We start from the raw sequence: 22,360 nt of genomic DNA, 5'->3' as shown, positions 1-22,360 counted from the left end.
CACTCAACTTGACAGTTTTGTGTCGATAACAATTTTCCGTCTTTCCAAAACAAATACAGCAGATGATTATGATGATCTATAATAAGATTATTTTATAATACAATTGCTCCCAGAGTCACATTTTAAATATATCAAAACGAAAAGATCTTTCTTTCTTCTTTTCGTTTTGATATTAAATAAAAATAATGATAAACGAATTCTTACCTGCGTAGCAAAATCTAATCTATGGGGTGTCTTCAATTCGGGCCTTGGCCATTCCCATTTGTAGCTCAATAAACGTGGTTTCAGGTAAATGTTTGATTGGTAGTGCCAAAAATCCTTTTTTTATATTCAATTCATAGTATTGGGTCATTCGCGATACATTATTTTCAGCGGGACATCTGTTTCGATATTGTTTACACCTTGTTTTATCATGTTAGCTCGAAGAAACTCCGCCGCCATTTTTTCACTATTTTCGCCTCCGAACGCGTTAACGAGAGCTCCGGAGTTCTCGTCTAGCTCTCGTTGAAAAACAAAACTTTTTGTCTCGTTCAAATGTCTCTGGAACGCGTTTTTGAAAAAGTTTCGTTAATTAACAAGACACGCCCCCTTTTTCGTTAGTTAACGAGAATTTTTCGTCTCTGGAAAGGGCCCTTAGTCGATAGCTACGCCGCAAAATTTTCGTTTTGAAAACGAATACATTTGAGAGAGTTGGCCGTTTTCAGTGTATCTTAATCTGGCAGCCTTGCCTACCTTCCGGCCTGTATCTCCATACCGAAAATGGCCGACGAATACTAAACTGATCGGCGGCGTTTTGACCGTTATTTTGAATTATCGACTGTTGAGATCTGATTTAACATTCTAAGTTAAATTTAAGTACTTTGTTGTGGGTGAAAACTCGGAATACCTCCTTCATACGTTTAGTTTGCAAGATCTCTCCCCACTGGTTAAAGAGGTTTTCCCCCGAGCTCTTCGGGTTCCCCTTCCACAAAAATTTGTAGAGGTTAACGGTAATAGTGAGTGTAGGCAGCAGTTGGCTCGTGTGGCATGCAGGACTTTCCACCACACACCGGATACTTGAATTAATGGCTTTAAAAGTCACTTGATGACTTAGGCCTAAGGTGGTGCCTAGGGTATTAGAATAGCTTAGCCTTGCTGATTTATGTCATTAACACCATTTAGCATCACCATTTCCATCCGTATCCAAAGACGCTTCTCAAATACGGCGATATGGAAAGTCGCGTTTGAAATGGGCTCAGTGCTATCTACGACAATTATCCTGATTTTATCATTAGCCATTTTGTGTCCTAAGAGTGCTCATTGTCGAGAGATGGGCATCAATCCGTGATGGCGATTCCATCAAAACTATCAAGCTTAATTTCGTCTTAACGTTTCGGCCGGCCTGATCGTAAATCAAACAATTGGCCTGTTTTTTTCTGCCACATCGTTTTAACGGGCAGACTTACCTAGCCTTGTTGCAGAACGCACTAGCCGACGCGTCAGGGGCGTAGGAACGTTCTAGAAGTTGGAGGGGACAAAGTGAAACCAAAGGGATCTGGAGAATGGTTTTCAACAAAGAAATTACGTTTAAAATACCCGAAAATAAAGTTTCGTTGCTTTACGTTTCGTAGATAATTAGAAATAATTAAAAGAACGGGAAATGTTTTTTGAATTTCACCGTGATCATTGACGTCATTGACAACGAGTTATCTCATTGGTCACTTTACCCAACATAGAGTTTAGGCTTGCATACAAATTCTTGATGCCATTATGATGCTACTAATTCCGTGGACGAAACCAAAAAAAAACCCAGTGGAGTAGTCGGGCCAGGGCGTCGCCCCGGTGCTTCTTTCAAAGGCAGGGCGCGGCCCCGCCTGGGTTTTTCTATTTTTCCAGAGCGCGCCTTGCTTCTATTTCGTAAATAATTTATCTCGAATAAAGGGTATGTGAATTTGTTATAAATTTTGACCGCAGGAAAATACCATAACAATTTCAAATAGTCACCTAGTTACGACAAAGGGGCCTATTCTGTAAATATTCGAAATCCAATTTTCGATCGAAAACTACATTTCGAACTTCGAGATCGTGACAAATGGTATTCGGTAAAGGTTTCGAATAAGCATAAATCAATGCAAATTGTCGAAGTCGATCTCGACATGGTATAGGCCCTATACCATGTCGAGATCGACTTCGACCATTTGCATCGAATTCCCATTCGATTTTTTACAGAATCGCCCCCCAGCTTCGATCACGATAATAATCGAAGTTGGACGTACATTTATAGCGGCGGGTAAAGCCAACTTCGATTACGATCGAAATCGAAGTTGGCCGTACCCAGGTAGCGCCCCGATTCTTTGTTTTTTTGGACTACACCAGTAAAAACCCCTATTGAACCATCGGATTCTACTAACAGAATTTTTATACGGTGCTCGTGCTCCGTGCGCGGCGCACGGTACGCCGTAGAGTCGAGCAATTTGATTAGAGAGTACGCGCATATTTTTGTTTTTGTTGAGTTCGCGCGAAAACGCACGAGACCCGCTACACGGAAATATTAGGAAGCGCTCGCTCAACCTTTTATACATTTAATCGTTTATATTATTTTATAGAAAGATCTAAAAATTGAAATGGGCGTGCACAAGGCTACGCAGTAGAAAAACGAAATGAAACCGAAGGCTCCTCGCGCCGCACCGCGTGATTTGAAAAGATAATTTCTAGCCTTTTATTTTTTATTTCGATAATAAGCCTAGTATTATGATTAAAAATCTAAGGTTTGAAAACTTCTACAAGTAAACAGAATCTCTCCACTTCAGTTCCTTCTATTTTAGGAATAAAACTACAGCTTTAATTTGCCCCAAATTGCTCGTGCTACGGCGGAGAAAAATTCACGGAAAATTTCAGGATTTTGGTGAGCGGAAAAGGTCAGTTTCGGACTCAAAGTTAATACACTTAAGCTTGTAAATTTGTTTCGACAATGACATTTTTGGAAAAAGAACGTCCAGGGCTTCAAAACAAGCCCGCATTCATTCGTTTTTATTGCTATCGATTTTTCGTGCACCCAACACTTTAATTAATAGCTACGCAGAAAAATATATTTTTGTCCTCTATATTTAGGCCTACCGGAAAAAAATAAGTCCGTGAATTTTATTGATTCAAACCATATAAATGGGATCTGGCAACCCCGCTATCTTTATTTTAGCCCGGCAGAGAAACGTTTAACTGGAAATGGGTTTTTTTATTTCGAAAATGTGCAGCCGAATTTTTTTCCCAAATTGGTCGCCGGCTTTTTCGATCGCTATTTTTAAATGAGATAATCGGGATGAAACAAATATTACTTCGTGTTTAAATAAAAAATCATATTGGAAGATAATTATGGTAATGAGCTGCTCATTTTCTAGGAGAATGCTTGTTTAAAAGCAAAAATGGTTTTATTTAAACTGATAAGTGCCTATACCTATTTTCATATTTAACAGTGGCGTAGACAAGGGGGGTTCCCGGGTCCAGACACCCCCTTTAGCCTACCTTTGACTGTACTAAATTTCAACGCCATTCTCGACCCGTCTTAACATTCACATACTTAGACCCCCTTGACGAATTTCTGGTTAAGCCTCTGATATGTAACATAATTACTCATAAGTATGTCATCATTTTATTTAAAACCTTTTAAATCAGGAAAAAGTAGAAAAGTCCATCCCGAAAGGAGGAAAAAAGATAAACCCTAAAATAAATTAAACAAATTAAAAAACTAACGAGATACTCGGGTCTATAGACTTTCGAGTCAAAACAATACAATAATGAAACTGAAATAATATAATAATTAAACTAAAATAAACATAAATGTCAGAATTACCAATAGTAGACCGGTTTCGCCCTATTTGGAGCTCATCAGTACTGTGTAGGCAATCTGGCGAGCGACTAATAAACCGTTAAGAAAAACTAAGCCTAACAATTAAAAAATTCCAAAAGACGTCGCCTAGCAACGTTAAAGCGAATCGGCGGAATAGTGGTGGAGAGTAAAATTGTAGAAGAAGTTAAGCTGACACGAACCACCATTGGACGAGACGAGTCCAAATTCGTTAACTTAAGAAAATTGTGCTCGAGCCGAGACGAGCGAAAAAATGTAAAACAATTGAGACCAAGTTGAGTCCATAGAAAAAAATCAAGCTTAAGCGAGTCCGAGACGAGCCATTTCAAATATTGTCGTTATAACTGAGACTGAGCTGAGCCTGTATAATATTTTCACCGAAATTGAGCGTGAGACGAGCACTTAAGCGTTGGGGTAAAAAATTTGAGACGAGCCTGAATCCAAGTGGGGGTGTGCAGCTCACGAATACCAAAATAGGAGTCTTGCTTAAGAATGAAGTAAAGATGCATTTGTAATAAGTCTCATTTAGTAAACGTTTCGTAAAAACCATCTTTATTAACTTTAATTCCCTTCGATAATGTTGCAATGATAAAAAATGGTTGAATTTGTCAATTATGGCAAAACACATAGTTTTACAAACAAAGTCAGGTCTTCGACATTCGCATAAAGGAGTGTGTTTTTCAAATGTTTTTATTTTTTAATATGTAGTTCGTTATTTAAGGCGCCAAAATAAATGAATTTGGTTTATAATATCCAGAATATTCAACAATGAATCTCTTGCATATTGATAATTGGGCAAGTATAATTCAAAATTTCCTATTGCATAAATGTTCGGCATTAATTATTGTTTCTAATATTTTATAATTTTTCCTTTTAGTCGTTAGTTTTTGACCAAATTTATGTACAGTCCCGGACAAAAGTTCCGGGCCGTTTAGTTTTTGTTTCCATTTTTGTGTAGTTCGAGCTAAAAATTTCAGTGATAGCTTTTTGGAAAGAACAACATCGTGAGTATACAAATCTTTAAATAAATTTGCGTTAACGAATATTGCGCCTAAATGAAACCGGGAGTGGTGACACCCCTTGAAGTCAACTTCTCATAACTCCGTAGGAACGTTTCTACAAGGGTTGCATTATACGCGCCTTGTTGCACTGAATCCAAATATCTTTACAGATTTAACATCGCTGAGGTATTTCAAAAGATATTCAACAAACAATTCAGCTTTTAAACTACAATTTTAACCCTAACGAAACGCGAATGAGTTAGTTTAACCCTATAGGGAAACCATATGAATGTGATTTTTGGGTACTTTGGGCTATGGTAGAATAGATGTTTTTAGGAACTGAAACTTTGATATAAAATATCAAATCTGTTTAGATAAATATTTTTATTAACCTTTTGAAAAATCCTTAATTTGGCAAACCAACTTAAAAACCGAAATTAAGCAAATTTTTAATACCACTGTTTACGATAATGGCTAAATATTAATGTATGGGGTTTGTTTTACTTCATTAAATAGGTATTAACTTAAATTTTGTTTGGGAAAATTTCCAATTTAGACCATCAATTATTTTATAAAAAATAATTTGTATTAGTGTTTAAAATCACAAGGTTTCCGATGTTTATGTCGCCAATTAAATTAGGTTCATACACTCCCTTGCATTTTTAATACTTCTAAACATATTAAAATAATTTAGTTTATTTTGCGGTTAAGATATGAAATATTAAAAACTTGTTATTTGGTACTTTTCAGGATATAATTTACCTTTAACTGAAAAAAATCAATCTGTTCAATACAGTCTGTGCAACATGAACTTAATTACTGAACTTAACATTCAAAGGGTTTCCCTGAAAAACCTTTGAGATGCCTGATTTTGGAAATAAGGTAGCGGCGGCATCCTATACCACCGCAATTAACTTGCGATCCGTTTCCAACGCCCTCAAACCGGGAAAAGGGTTCAGTCTTTTATATTTTAAGGTAAAAACGTGCATTTAATTATGGCAACGCCACTTTGTACAGTTATACCACCGAAGTAAATCTATACGAACCCAAAACCATCATCGGATTACGTAAAACGTGCGTAAAATTTCAAGGAAAGGTAATATTAAAAGCTCTGCATAATTGTAATTCAATAGATTAAGTTGACTGCATGTAGTGAGTAGCCTTATTAGTATTTTGAAATAAAAAAAGGAATTGATAAGTGGACCCGATATATTGTTATTGTAAAAATATTATTGAATTATGATAAATATAACCAATACAAGAAGCACAAAAAATACATGAACAATAACAACTACAATAACAGCACCTAACCACACTTTTGGTAAAAGAATAGTTCCACTCGAAATATATTTCGATTTGGGACTTAAAAGCGAGAAATGATTTCTGAACCATGCTTTATTTTATTTCTGAGTCTGTATTAGTTGTAACTTATTTTGGAAATAGGCCGTCTAAATTACGATTTGAACTGTTTATTTTCCAAAAAAAACATGTTTACTTAATCAGATTCTTTGATAAAATTAATTGCATTTTTTTAATTACTTTATCAATAGTTTTGTCATATACATATATATTGCGGTCAAACTGAACTACAAAAATAGTAATCATTTAAGCATTTTCGTTTGCCACATATTTAATAAAATTGTGGAGTTGAAACCAAAGCTTTTCCAGTCTGGGAATGAAGATTGGGGAAATAAAAATTCTGCTTCACTTAAGTTTGTACACCTGATTTAGGATAAAATGTTTTTCATTAGCGTTTTTAGTTTGAATATGACAAGTCTTATGTTCTGGGGACCAGACTGGTTTCCTCGCCTTAAGACCTGGGAAGGAGTAACTGTTCCATTCCATCCCAATAGCTCAGTTAAAAATTTGCAAAGTACTAGCCCCAAGAAGTAGGTTGCAACAAGCGCAAAAACAAGCAGCAGAGAAATGCGATTTCGGGGGTACGATGAATTGGCGAATGCGTGGGAATAGAGATAAATAACAAAAAACAAATGAGTAAATAAGAAATGTGCAAAGAATTTAATTAAACACAGAAGAAAAAAGTAGGAAAATATGTATTTTGTACAAGTTTACTTTTTTACACTGGTTACTTTGGTTTGCTTAAAAAGTCGTTTTTTACCTACATGTATCACACGAACCCAAACCTTAATTTTCGCATTTCCCTGCTGCTTGGTTTTGCGGTTGTTGGAAAAAATCCCATTCGCTCTCTATTTATCATTTAACATTAGACCAAGGCTTACAAATAACCTGACGACGAGGCGCGAAAGCCGGTAAGAACTTTTATCATTTTTAATAACCTTTCGCCAACCGACGAAGCTTACATTTTCATTTTCATGTAACTTTTTAACATTGCTAAAATGCGGTTGATTGAAAGCTCTTTCTATTTATTTCCAGAAATGTTTCTTACGAAATCAAGGTGACACAGGTTTCTTTGTATACTGATAGTGCCTTTCGTGCTAGGTATATTTTTCAAAATCTCGTTTGCAATGTATTTAAATAGCTGATACATTTTGATGGACGAAAGAGCGTAATTTCTGACCTAGAATTTAGTGTAAGTCAAAACCCAGGAAATAAAATACCGGAAATTTCGTTGTGTATTAAAAGCTGTTCAAATAATGAGCAAATATTGTAGCTCGATATGAACACAAAGGTTAAACAATAAAATATTATAAACTCTATCATCTTTGGAACACCAGAAAAAGGTTTCGAAACCAAATCAGTCATTAAGAAAAATGATAAAACGAGGGCACTTATTGACAATGTTAGTAGAAGCAACAACAATGAAGTTAACTGAAAATTCGTTTTCTTGTATTAGTTGTTTAAATATTCTAGGGATATAAAAGCACTCTGCAAGAAAACCAGACTGTTTTCTACAAAATGTATTTCGAAAAAGCATGTTGGCTCTCAATATTTATAGTTTTTTTAAGCATTTTTATTACTTCTTATAGTGTAATTATTGTTAACGAAAACGGTAATTTACATTATCATCAATAATTGAATTATATTCTAATGCAAATTATAATATTTAAATAAGAACGTAAAAGTGACAACGAAGATTTCGACAGCGATGTTGCTATTAAAGACTGGGTAAATGAAGCGGATTTGATGCCGAAATATTTTGCTTGCAATACGATTTACACTGAATGCTTTGAAAACTATATTAAAGGTAACCGTTAACATGTTCCTTTATTTCAAGAATTTTGTATGAAGAATATTGCATATATTAATTTTTTTCAAGTTATAAGTGATATTTCTAATAAATATAAATGATGCTTTCGCGAATTAAGATTTAGAATCTGCCAACCTGTCAAGAACTCAAAATAAATTTTTATATAACATTTGCTCAACTTGTTTCGCCCTTGAAGGCTCGTGATTCGGCTTTGAGAAATATGTTAATCCTTTTATTTAAGACTATAAAGGGAAGGATTACGTGTTTCGCGTGTGCGAGTCGAAACCTCCGATTTTATCAATGCATTAAACTTTATAAGTATGGCCTTATTTTTACGATATCTAAATAAATCGACAATCAATTCCGCCAAAATAAAATATGAAATATATTAAATAAATTATAAATATGAAATAAATAAAATATATGAAATAAATAAAATATATGAAATAAATAAAATATATGAAATAAATAAAATATATGAAATAAATAAAATATATGAAATAAATAAAATATATAAAGTAAATAAAATATATGAAATAAATAAAATATATGAAATTAATAAAATATATGAAATAAATAAAATATATGAAATTAATAAAATATATGAAATAAATAAAATATATGAAATAAATAAAATATATGAAATAAATAAAATATATGAAATAAATTCAATAAATTTAATATATGAAATAAATTTAATAAATTAAATATACGAAATATATAAAATATGTAAAAATTTGAAATATGCTAAATATGTAAAATATATAAAATATGTAAATTATATAAAATATGTAAAATATATAAAATATGTTAAATATACAAAATATGTAAAATATATAAAATATGTAAAATATATAAAAAATGTAAAATATATATTATTATTATATTATCAGATTTGTTGAATTGAGTCAAAATGCAAGCCAGATAGTTTAAATTGAAAACTAATTGGGTTACATAAATTATCAGAGCAGTTTAGATCGTTTTCTTAGGATGATGAGTCGTTTAAAATTTGAGATCGCATTGCTAACTGTAAAATATGAACCTGATCTGACTAACCTGAATAACCTCATCTTGTTGAACATGTGTAAACCTCGTACGTATTAAGCACATATTACTCGTAAGGTAAGCAGGCCTGCAGATACGGTAGAAATTATGGTTTCATGATAAAGTTTCTACATTTTAATTTAAAATTATGCTTTAAAAGATAGTACTGTTTCTATAAATATAATTAATTTCATTTTCAGCAAATGAAAAAAAATTCAATCATTATCAGCGATTGTACGAAAAGTACTCTATGATAGACTGTGAGAAGGTCAGTATAGTTAATCTGCTGAGCAGGTGACGCACTGTTTGAATCCCTTTTAAAAACAGTGCTTTCTTAAAAACTATTTTTAAGAATATCTTCAAATATTGGGTAATGAGGTTTTGCTATATTGTGAAATATCTCCTTCATCCTAAAATGAGAACGCGACTTATTGGATTTGCGACTTTCTGGAAAAGAGCTTTTTTCAAAATTATAATTGTTAATATTATATTTAATTTGTAATAATTTCCTTAATCCGTACTCCAGCCAAAACGGAAACTGCTGTGTTTCATTTTTTAATAAAACTGAACAAAAATCTTTGTTTCCGTCTACAAAAATATTAACTTTTAGAAGAATATAGTGTGAGATAAATTAATCAAAGATATATTTGTATATATAAATTTTCATACGCAAAGTAGGAAAGTCTAAAGCATCAAATGCAATAATGTTTTTGAAGACAAGAATCAACAAATATGTTAGAGATAATTTCATTTGTCTTTGTATTAATACAGCTATAAACAAAGCTGCATTTTTACTGATTAAGAATAACAAGTAGTCCCGAATACACAATCCCCCCAATGTTTATAGCAATAATTTTTCGATATTTTACTTAATGCACAGCCAGAAGAGCGTTTAAATATACCGGTATAGGGTAACGCACCCCTGAAAACGTGAATACCAAACATCTAGACGTGTAGACGTAGCTTCTTTGTGTACAATCTACACTCCTACAAGTTCCTACGTTAACGTCTTCGAGGTGTTCCTTACTTGTCGATTATAATTTATACTTACACAGAATTAACAGAAATGAGTTGGCTAATATTTAAACTCGTAATAAACCAATACTACAAGGCGCTGTAACAAAAGCCCGAAATTGAAGTGTACAGAAATGGGACACATTTGACAAATAATCTCCTACGATCACTGCTGTATGTAAGAGACAATGTGACAGAGTGAGAGTAAATAGCGACTACATTTTTGGACTAAACAAAGTCTATACCAAAATATAATTTTAAATTCTGTTGGTTCAGGTTTTTCTATAAAACTTTGTAGTATTTAGTATTTATTTCATATTATATTCCTTTTTATTTGATATTTTTGTAAATAATTGACGTTTCTAGCGAGGCTATTGGCACTCGCTCATTTTTTTGTCATTTATAATGATTGTGATTGCGGCTTAAGCGGGGTAACTCATGTTCGAAATTGGCTGCGGTCAAGATTTAGCTCACCGTGAAGTAAATAGAAATATAAATACCTGGAGCGTTTTATCTTTTTGGACTACAATCATCGCTTTCAAGTATATTATTTATTTAACTTCACTCTCAGTTTTCTTTAAATTTTGCTTTAAATTGTAAATTATGTTTGTACCATTTTGATTAGTAAAAATGAAATCTTTTAATTATTTGTTTAGAGTGCCAAACCATACCATGAAGCGTGTCGAAAATATTCAGAAATGAAGATCAAAAAGGTAATTACACCCAATTTGCAATTATTTAAAATTTAAATAGCAGCTTTTAAAGTAAATATAAAGGTTCTCGAATGTTCCCCTTTACTTAAACTAAAATAATTTAAGGAAATAAAAAATTGCAAAGAAGTAGCCGTTCAAATTATTGGGTGGTCAGTTCCTGAAGTTTCTTATTTGATTCTAAATGCAACTTTAAAGAAACTTTAATATTTCGAAATAACATTAGATATAAGTTTTACAACACAAAAAATCAGAATAAAACTATCTATTCTAAAAATCGATATTCCATCGGTACCAAGATAACGTGTTTTTTATTAATATGTAATATTTTATTAATAATTCAATCCGCAGAGGCAGTGGATTAATTTTCACATTGTTTTTTCCACATTAATTATATTTTTCCGCTCAAAATAGCTTGAGTCGCTATAACGGTTTTTACAAAATATTCAAAAACTTCAAACCTGTTGAAAGTTTATAATATTTTGTAATTCTTGCAATCCCCTGAGCAGTCTGTATTTGTCTTAAATAAAAATAATGCAGCAAATTGATCGACGCATTACTCACAATTCTCAGTTATTGGGCTGTATAATGGCGTTGAAATGTTTTTGCTGAATGCACACTGCGGATAGGTCAAAGTGTAATGGAACCTTGATCTTTGTTCAATTATTATTTTTGAACTGCATTATCACTAATTTTAAATTTAAATATTTTGAACAGACCTTGGTTATAAACAATAACACAAAATACGAAAAATTAAGTGACGAAGTAAGTATAGTTTTTGTGTAGAGTATTAGTACTTACCTTTTTATAAGCAGTTAAATTCACTTAATCTTTATAGTTTTGTAACCACATCGAAAATATTCACCAAGTAATCCTTTCACCTTTTAATTTCCAAATAAGGCGTCCGATTCTTTTTGTAATTCATTTTTTCACAGCTACGAGTTGATGCGGACACCCGATTCCTTAAAGTAAGTACCTAATTTTTTAGTTTCTTTTCTAAATATTGTTATTTAATATCGTCATAAAACATCAGTATAAATATTTTGATTATTAATTAAAAAATAAAAAACAAGTGGTTATTAAATAAAGATAAAATAAATAACTAACTAGATAATTCCCCAGTGACGGCCCGTCTCGATGCGCGCTCATCTCATCTCTAGCTTCCATCGGATTTAGCTCGAATAAAACAACTCCCTTCCTGTATTGCTCGCTTGAGATGGTTTTGACTCGGCGGCATGAAGTTGGTTGGCTAAGTTTTTAATTCACTCAAAATTGGCTCGAAATTGAAGTAACCACCTTGAATTGTACAGGGTGTTTTTAGTCTCGAAAAAGTGGATTTTTCAACAACTTTGTCTTCTTGAAAGTTGAAATTTGTACTGTACGTTATACGTGCTGGGGGACACTTTATACCAAAATTTCATCTAAATCGAAAAATATTTTCACGTTTTTTGAAAATTTAAAATTTAACCGCTAGGTGCTATAAGAAAATTGTCAATGAGAAATTTGTAGAACGTCACCGAAAACGTACAAATAGCGTTGGCGCGAAAAAATAGACTTCTTTTACACTGACAAAATACGACTTGAAAAAGTGATAAGTTGGGCAAGCTAAGATAACTTTTTGCGCCACTCCGGTTGAGACCCTTGAAGAGCTGCGTCAACGAATTGTAAGCGCTTGCCGGGAAGTAACCCCGGAAATGATTCAAGCCGCCTTCGACAATATGATTGTTCGCGACCAAGCTTGCATCGCAGCCGAAGGTGGGATTTTCGAAACGTTCTTATAAATTTTGTTTTTAAGTAGATAAATAAAATGTCTCTTGGTTTTTTCAAAAAATTCGCATTTTTCAACCTACGAAATTAAATCGTGTAATACTTTCTTCGCCATTGTCTCCTCGATTTTTCAGCGGTGTTTATTGCATTAAACAACAGATTAACAAATTTCTGACTTTCATAAAGTTACACTACTCTTCCAATGGAATTCAAAAAAAGTTATTTTAGCTTGCCCAACTTGTCACTTTTTCAAGTCGTATTTTGTCAGTAAAAAATTCGTCTATTTTTTTCGCGCCAACGCTATTTGTACGTTTTCGGTGACGCTCTACAAATTTCTCATTGACAATTTTCTTATAGCACCTAGCGGTTAAAATTTAAATCTTCAAAAAATGTGAAACTATTTTTCGTTTTAGATGCAATTTTGGTTGAAAGTGTCCCCCGGTACGTGTAATGTACAGTACAAATTTCAACTTTCTAGAAAACATAGTTTTTGAAAAAAAATCACTATTTCGAACAATAAAAACACCCTGTATATTCCTCGCTAACTCTTCGTCTTAACAAGAGGTGTCCTTGAGCAAACCGAATCGGGTTGTGGGCCGATAAGATTTTAACTTGCCCTAGTGACGCTCCGTCTCGATGCGCGCTCAGCTCATCTCAAGCGTGAATCAGCTCCCTTCCTGTATTGCTAGCTTGAGATGTGCTTGACTCGACGGCATGAAGTTGGTTGGCTTCGATTTTAATTCACTCAAAATTGGCTCGAAATTAAAGTAACCACCTCGAATTGTATATTCCTCGCTAACTCTTCTAGCTTTACAAGTCTCTAAAGATTAAGAACGCATTTAAAATTACTGTTTTTCTTATCACACTATGATTTGCAAAGCCTTCTTATAAAGTTTCGGGACTTTGGGACACAAAGATTGGTTTTATTTCACTTGAGATTTTAATAACCAATTGGTTAAACAATCGTTTTCCTTTTTGGCTGAAAGAGCAATTTTGAAATTCTCGGTTAAATATATTTAGAACAAAAGCGAAACGTTTCGTAGCCATTTCAGATGAAATGTAAACTTATTAATTGGAAAAGTATATACGACGACGGATACTTCATGGCGTGTTTAAAATAAATTAACGGAAATCGCTAATTCCATTGATAAAAACATCCAGTTTACAAATGAGAAAGAAATTGAAAATACGATACCATTTTTAGACATCCGTATAAAAAGAGAAAAAAACGAATTTAAATTATCAATCTACCAAAAACCTACACATTCTGAAAATTATTTAAATTATAAATCAAGCCACCCGAATAAAACTAAAATTGGTATATTAAAAAGCTTAAAACACAAAATAGAAAAGATTTCTGACAACCCTGAAAACGATAAAAAATCCAAAGTAAACAATTAATAAAATGTAATTACCCTGTTAGTTTAATAGATGATATTTTTAATAATCACGTGATACAATACCCTAAACCAAAAGAAAAATTTGAAAATTTAATTGTGCTTCCGTATAAAAAAGGTATAACCGAGAAAACCAATAGACAGCTAAAAAATTTTAATATTAATTTAATAAGTAAAAAATCTGAAACTTTGGCTTCAATTTTAATGAAAAATAGACCTAAAATTGATAAAGATAATGAAACTGGCATTGTTTATAAAATAACTTGCGAATGTAACCAATCATATGTAGGTCAGACTAAAAGAAAATTTAAAGTGCGGAAGGAAGAACACAAAAAATGTATAAAATTTGGTGAAAAACACAACGGGATTGCAAGTCATGTATGGAACACTAAGGGACATACAATAGACTTTGACAACGGGGAAATAATCACACATGAAGAACATTATTTTAAAAGAGATTTTAAAGAGGCGGTAGCCATAAAAAATGTAGGTAAACTTAACTTAGATAAAGGAAAAATATGTATACAAAACTGGGGGAATTTAAAGATAAACAATAATTATATAAAAAAATAACAAATATAAAAAATAACAAAGATAAACAAGTTAGAGAATCATAATTTGATATGTTAAAAATATAACCGCTCTAGCCGTATAATCGTCTGAGTGATGACGCTTGACAAGGGGTCTCGTACCCGAAAGCTCGCAATGTAAATAAAAGAAAATATGTTTTTATAAAACAATTATTCTTAATTTATTTTAAACACGCCATGAAGTATCCGTCGTCGTATATACTTTTCCAATTAATCAGTATTCTAACCATGGCCAAATTAAACATCTACGAAATGTAAACTTGATTTAATTATCTCAAATATTATTCTAAGATGCAACATTTAAAATGAAAATCATGTACACATAATTTTATACATGTTAATTGAAAAGGAAAAATAATTACAAAGAAAATAGCGATTTAAAATAATTATACTTAGAATTTTATGACAAAAGAAGCAAACACTTTTAAGATGGAGTTAACGTTTAATTCGAACAGGATTGTTCCTTCTGAAATATAACGGTATCTGGCACATTCTTAATTTTATGGAAAACGTCATTTATGTCGATAATGTTTTATTTGCTCGACTGTAATTCTTCTTATAACCAAAGGTGGCTTACGAAATGATTACTCAGTTTATAATTGCCCTGTTCATATTAAGTACTTCATTTTATTTTCAACTTGGTAACTTTATTATTAGATAACGTCCAAACAAGAGAACTTTCTTATCACATTTCTGTATCCAGATTAAATATCTAGCTCAAGGTATATATAGTAATTCAAGAGCATGTATCAGTATATATAAGCGACCAATGTGACAATTGTGCCTTGAGACATACATTTTCGGAGGACAGTGGTCAGATTGAATGATATTATACCTTAATAAACTACATTCAAACATGGCAAAAAAGATAAACATTAATAATAAATGATAAACTAGTATATTTACATTAGTTCAAGTACAAATTACTTTTACATTTGGCGGATCAAAGAGAGAAAGCGATTAGTGAGCTAAGTGATTAAAGTTAATACAGCTATTAAAGAGAGTACCGTTAAGATAGTACAATGATTAAAGAGGGCGTTTCAAAATTATAACGAATTATTTACGGCAATTACAAAGCAATTGCGCCGCAAGTACAGCGATTTCAAATTACGATTATTATAATTGAATAGATTAATTTAAAATGATTACATTGCGATTACTTTTATAATCCATGATTTACGAAAATGGTAAGCACCTTTGGTACGGTGAGTCACTGAGATCTGACTCAGCTCATTGACACCTCCATTAAATATTAATGAATATCAAAATTTTTTTGATACCGAATTATGTAAATGTTAGCTATTTTTTTGTCAAATGTTTGTTGCGTCAAGCCAATTGACCAAAGAATTATCTTACAGGGTTTACAAGTTGTTCGCTGTATGAAGATAGTTGAAACTAGAGTGGAAATGGACAGCTGTTCAAAGGAAACCATTACTTCCTTTTGTTCTAGACATGACGCAACAGCGAAACAAAGTAAGTGAACTCATACAACGCTTTCAGTAAATTACAATGTCAGGGGCTCTCGAAGTCTACAGAGTACTATGAAGATTAGATATTTTCACTTTAATCTCTCTTCTATTGCTCGAAACCTAGTATTTATATTCATCGGTCATTTACCTTTAATTTCAAAGAACCTCAATCGGTTAAAGATTGAACAAAATTATTTTTCACAACCATATTAAGAAAAGAGCTTTGAAAAAAAAAACTCTTATAAACTTAACATTAGGTTTAATATTACATAACTTAATTAAAGCAAATTAACGCCACCTTAGTTATCCTTTACGAACCCCACCCTACTTGAAATACTGGCAAAATAATTACTGATAAGTAGTAAAAGGAATTTCAAAACCATATTATCAATCGGACTGGAACAAACACTCGATGCCCAAAACCAACTTTGATAACCAAGGGTCCTCTTAACATTGGAATAATTTGTGTTAACAATCAATAACTGAGATAAAATGGTCATACGTACACTCTGTTAAATAAGTTTTCGGGATTTTGGCACTTATTGGCGATTATCTCAAAACCTATTAACGATAGCAAGTTGAAACCAATTTTATTTTTAATATTTTACTAATATCTTTCATACCTATGTCTTGATTTACGTGTAGCATTTCCATATCCGCCGGAAACGCCAAATATCGTTTTGCCAACGCTGTGGTTATATGCCGGATTAATAATTTTGATTAATTAGGCATTTTAGAATTTTCCGAATGAGACCCGAATTTTCGATAACAATGGCACTTTCTAAATATAAATCGACCCTTTTGGATCCAAAAATGCAGGTTTCAGGGGGGTAACATCATTATTAAAAAAGTTGTCAAAAACGATATTTGGCGTTTCCGGCGGATATGGAAATGCTACACGTGAATCAAGACACAGGTATGAAAGATGTTAGTAAAATAATAAAAATAAAATTGGTTTCAACTTTTTACCATACATAGTTTTTGAGATAATCGACAATAAGTGCCAAAATCCCAACGGCCGAAAACTTATTTAACAGAGTGTACAAATATATATATAATATCAGCGAAACTGTACTACTGATTTCAAATAAATTTAACAAATTATAAATTTATAGCGTTGAAATGCTTAAAACGTTTTAATATTTTTACCGTTAAATCGCAACTATGCTACGAAAGAAGTCATTTATGTGTATTATTCCGTTGTTATACAGAGGAAGAAGAAGATAAACAAAAACATTTGAGATCTTCCATTAAATGGCTTAAAGTAAGTGGTTCTTTTTCCTTACGATAACGTGAATTTCATTTATTAAAAGACAAAATATTGACAAGAAATAATAAATATTGTCACTGCGAAATGCTTCTTAACCGTTTCACCAGAAATAATTTACCTCTATTATTGTTATTTCGGGTATTCGTATTTTCTGTTTCAAAATACTAGTCAATTGAATTTCAAAGAATTTACCTACAGAAACTGCTTACAATAGCTAAATCAATTGGGACTCTCTAGATCATCAGGAAACTAAGGAGAAAAGCGTTATTGCGAAATTTGAGAAAAATTAAGTAATTGCATTAAGCCTTGGCTAATTCGTTACAAAAATGTATGCGGAGACTTTTCGATAATTAAATGACTTATTATCAGTTTAGATTTTAAGTTCAGATATTTCATTTAAAAATTTCCATCATGTAACTTGTTAAATTACTAAATTTATTTTTAGGAATTCCACAATATGAAAAGACACGCGTTCCAACTATGCGATACATACAAAGTAAGAATCTGTAATTAGACCTTCGACTTAACTTTATTCCTCGAACAAATACTTTATGTATTTGGCACATTTTCCATTTCGTTGCTGATGAATTCTGCATTAGTTTCTGCAGATCTATTTTTGATAGATAATGAGATTGCAATTGAATTAAATACTTATAAATTGTCCTTCAATCTGCGATTGGTTCTGTGTAATTATATCTGATAGCCACTTAATTTTTCAAATCTATCAAAATCAGATAAATTATTTAACCATCTGCTCATAACGTTTAGCACGATAAAATGATAAAAATAAAATTGCATTTTCTTTCTTTTTCTGCCCCAATATTTGATCTGTTTTATACAATAAATAAGATCAGATTAATGGTTTTTAAAATCGTCGCTTTAGCTTTACAACAAAATATTTATCTTAATGATTTTATCACAAATTAAACAACACATTGTTGTTCTATAATCTGAAGCAGATTTTTGGGATAAGAAATTTGTTTCTATTATAAATTAACAAATTGAGATAAGACAAAAAATAGTGTAAGACAGTTTTTTTACTATGTTATCTGTGTAAAACGAAAATAAAAGAAACCAATCCAGATATTTCTTAATAGTTAGAAGTGATAATTAATGATAGAAACTCGATTACGCTTGAAAGAAAAAATGGAATGTTACTCCGCAATTGCTGCTTGTGAAGTCGCCAACTAGTCGTCTTCACTCAAGAAATTGTTTTTGAATTATAAATCAATTTTTAATAATGAACACATTTTTTTAAACGGATTTCAATGAAGTAAATTTTTCAAAGTGATCTTAATAAATTGAAGTTATTTAAATGATTTAAACTTGCTATCAAGGGCTTAACAAGTCAACAAAGCCTGTAGACTTATAACATTACTTAATATAAATTTTCACCTTGTCAAAAACGTACTGTTTTAAAATTAGGTAATTAGGATCAATTAAAAATTAAATAAATAAAACCATATATTTTCAAACAGGCAGACGGGAATATGGATAAAGTAAGAAAAACAAAAGAATGATTTTATAGAATTTTTGAATCTTTGTCCTTTATAAATAATTCCAATTATTTATATACATATTTTTTAGGCTTGCATTGATTTCAAAAAGGTAAATTAACTTTATAAACATCCGTACAATACCACCTACCAAATTAATAAGCCGAAAGCATGATCTTTCAAGCTGCTTCGCGTCTTTCTACTTTTGTGAAATATTATTAAATAATATTTTTTTGTCTCTAGTTACCAAAGAAAGTCTTAATTTAAACAGATTTGCAAATTGTCAAAATCCAAAATAATATTGGTTTTTAAAATGACAGCCACTCTATAAGGGGTAATTAACCAGATTTCTTTTAATTACCCTTTCCAAAAATACTTGTTGAGCTTCAGGATAATATTAAGTGTAGGGAGCTGTTGGCTCGCGTGGCATGAAGGGCTTGCCACCACCCTTGTTTCGCATTTTAACTAGGCCACATAAATTAAAGTTACAGAAAATCGCTAGATTTTTTGGGACTAAGGTGGTGAATTTTAATAGAAAGTACACTAGTTGTATGTGTTGTTGATATGATTTCTACACTGTTAAAAAGTTGGGAAAAAATTGTGCAAATTGCGTGCAACGTATAAATTCGGATTAGAGCATAGGTTTAATGTTCAAATTTGACAACCAATCGGCAACGTTTGATCAGCAACGTTGCCTTCTTTATGTTATAAGTCTCTTAGTAATGATAATAAATAGGCAAAAATTAAAAAAAAAAAACATTTCAATAAAAATGGTGCCAGCTTTGTTAAGACAATTTTCTTACTCGGTTTTAAATACCAAACAAATTTTAGAAAGAAATCTAGGTGTTTAAAATTGATCGATACGTGCGCGTTTCGCAGAACTATGTATTTTAGAACTACAGGGGGTTATCAATGAATATTTATCGTTTTCAATTTTAATTTTCACGAAAACGGGGCATTGTTCATGTTTTTGAAAAAAAAAAACTATTTCTCACCGGTAGGTTAAAGATAAAAAGTTGCAATGAGAAAGTGAAAGAGCCGACTTTAAAAGAATAGAATAAACTTAGTTTTTTAAAATCCGCCCATTTTTCACTGAATTATAAGGTCATGAAACAAAACAAGTTGGTCGTAGGAGGAAATAGCTTTTCATTCCATTTTTTTTAATCGAAAATTGGCAAAAATGTTTCAAAACGCTCATGGCCTGGTAACCAGCTCTACATAATTAAAGTGAAAGCTTTCCAAAATTATTTCTCAAATAATTCAACTCAATAATAAAAAAAATCTTTATAATAACTCGCTTCTTGGTTAATTTGACGCGTTATTCAACCCTTGCGGAAAATCTTCGCTAGAGCCGGAGTATTTTTCCATTGTGCTTCTGAAAAACCCATGGTGATTACACTTTCTTCGACCCAAATCACGCTTCGCTCTTATACACTTGTGCAGTCCGGTCGGACTCACTGCCGTATTATTACAAGTTGGTCTAGCGACTTTACTTTTGCACTGACACCAACAGACCCAAGTACTCTCAAACCACTAATTTAATAATTAATAATTAATCAAGTAGATGAGGCCTTAGAAAACGTCAAAGGTAATGGAAAGAATGTTAGATTAAAATACAATTACGCGCGTCTTTCAATAACTATACTTGACGTACTTTTATCTCAATTTGAAGAATCAAACAATTTTCATCAAAATGAAAACCTAATTCCGTGGGTTTCTGAACATAGCAAAAATTACAAAAACACAAATTTTACCGAAGTGAATTTTAATTGACAAAACAAAAATGGTTTTTCGGGCGAACAAAATAAAAATTCCGATATTTAATATAGAGTAAATGTCCTTATTGTGGTTTCAGTGTGGCCGTTCAAAGAATAAAACTCGAAAATCAACTAAGACAAAAAATATAGATGATTCGATAATTTTAAAGATTTTAATATCAGAAAAGCCGAGAAAGACGAAACATATTCGCTTCAGCAACGCAATATGCAATGGATGGCATTTAAAACTTGGCACATTTCAATCCGCATCTATTTCAGAAAAATAAATATTTCTTGATGCAAATTTATATTGTGCGCCGAATAATTAAGCTTTAAGATGATCAAGCATATTTCTAAACGTGATATTATTAATTGATCAGTATTCGCCATTGTTTGTAGATTATTAAGAGAGGAAAAAATTATTTAGTGGTATACGCAGAACCACTCATACGAATTTAAACTTCTTTGTGAAATTAAAGTTATTAAGAAAACCATAATAACTTTGGATTGTTCACCAGACGCGTCTCACAAAGAACAGATCAATAGGATCATTAATTTTCAAAGAACGATTTTGTTTGTTTAAGGAAATATTGTTTTTGCTGAATTTTGCAATAGACCCTCATACGGAAAAGCCCCCCCCCCCTAGTGATATGGATAGACAAGTTAAATTAGCCAAACAATTTAAAATCATTGTAAAATTATGCGTTTGTAAATGATTGCCTTTATTGTGCTATGTTTGTACAAAGTCAAATTGTCAAAATATGTAATTTATAAGAGTAAAATCTTTTTTCATTTTAGAACCAACGAATGCTGATTGGTTTCATACAAAATAAAAAAAGAAAAGTAGGTAACATTTTTGCACACCCAAATATTTTTCCTTTGTATCTTCACATCGAATATTTATTCGAAGTGACCCTATTGCTAAGGACGGAATGTCGTTAAGTGTTGTTTTGTTTGTTTGTTTTTCGTCGTCGTCGGCGTGGAAAGCGACGACACGGTAGATGGAGCTACCGCCGAGCTTTAGCGGGATTTTTGAAATAACGCTTCGCGAATCGTTATATAGTCTTTGTTGAAAATTGGTGGTAAGTTTGAAATTAATAAAAATAATTAAAAGAAAAAAAATTAAAAATGTAATAGGATAAGTTTGGCGGGAAGTTTGAAATAGACAATTTCTTTCGATATGCTAGAATAGGATTATAATTGGCGGGTGGCGGGAAGTTTGAATTAGACAATTTCGTTCGATATGCTAGAATAGGAGTATAATTGGCGGGTGATTGGCGGGTGGCGGGAAGTTTGAATTAGACAATTTCTTTCTGAATATCTGAAAATAAGAGAATGAAAATTGTGACGGAGACTCTTCGAAAATTATGAAAAGTAAAACTTTTCTAGTTTTATACCAATATTTTTGGTCGACTTCGACTGCGGAGTGACGTAGACAAGAGCGATTTTCGAATCGCACATCATTATTATTTTTCCACTCTTTAATTTTGTATATAGTCTCTTAACGTTTATAGAGTTTATTCTGGATAAACTTTGCGTACATTTTTTGTTATGATGATTTGCAAAAACATTAATTCTAAATTTATTTAAATGTCTGTCCCTTGTTAGCCGTAACACTTACAAGAATAAACACTGTTTTATTTTCAATTCGTAGAACTGGTTTTTGTATAATGTATGTCCCTTTTTCAGAACGTGAAAAAAGATTAAATGGGACGTAATAATATTTATTTAGGTGAAACCAAATTGGTTTCATATGAAAATACTGTTTAGAACAGCGAAGACTTAACGAAGTATTTAATTTTCTAGTCAAATTTAAAGATAATTCATAAAAAATA

This window comes from Leiobunum rupestre, chromosome 5 (genome assembly GCF_980474605.1).
Source record: "Leiobunum rupestre chromosome 5, qqLeiRupe1.1.hap1, whole genome shotgun sequence".
NCBI lineage: Eukaryota > Metazoa > Arthropoda > Arachnida > Opiliones > Sclerosomatidae > Leiobunum > Leiobunum rupestre.
The sequence above is the reverse complement of the archived record's forward strand: the minus strand, read 5'-3'. Positions refer to the sequence as shown.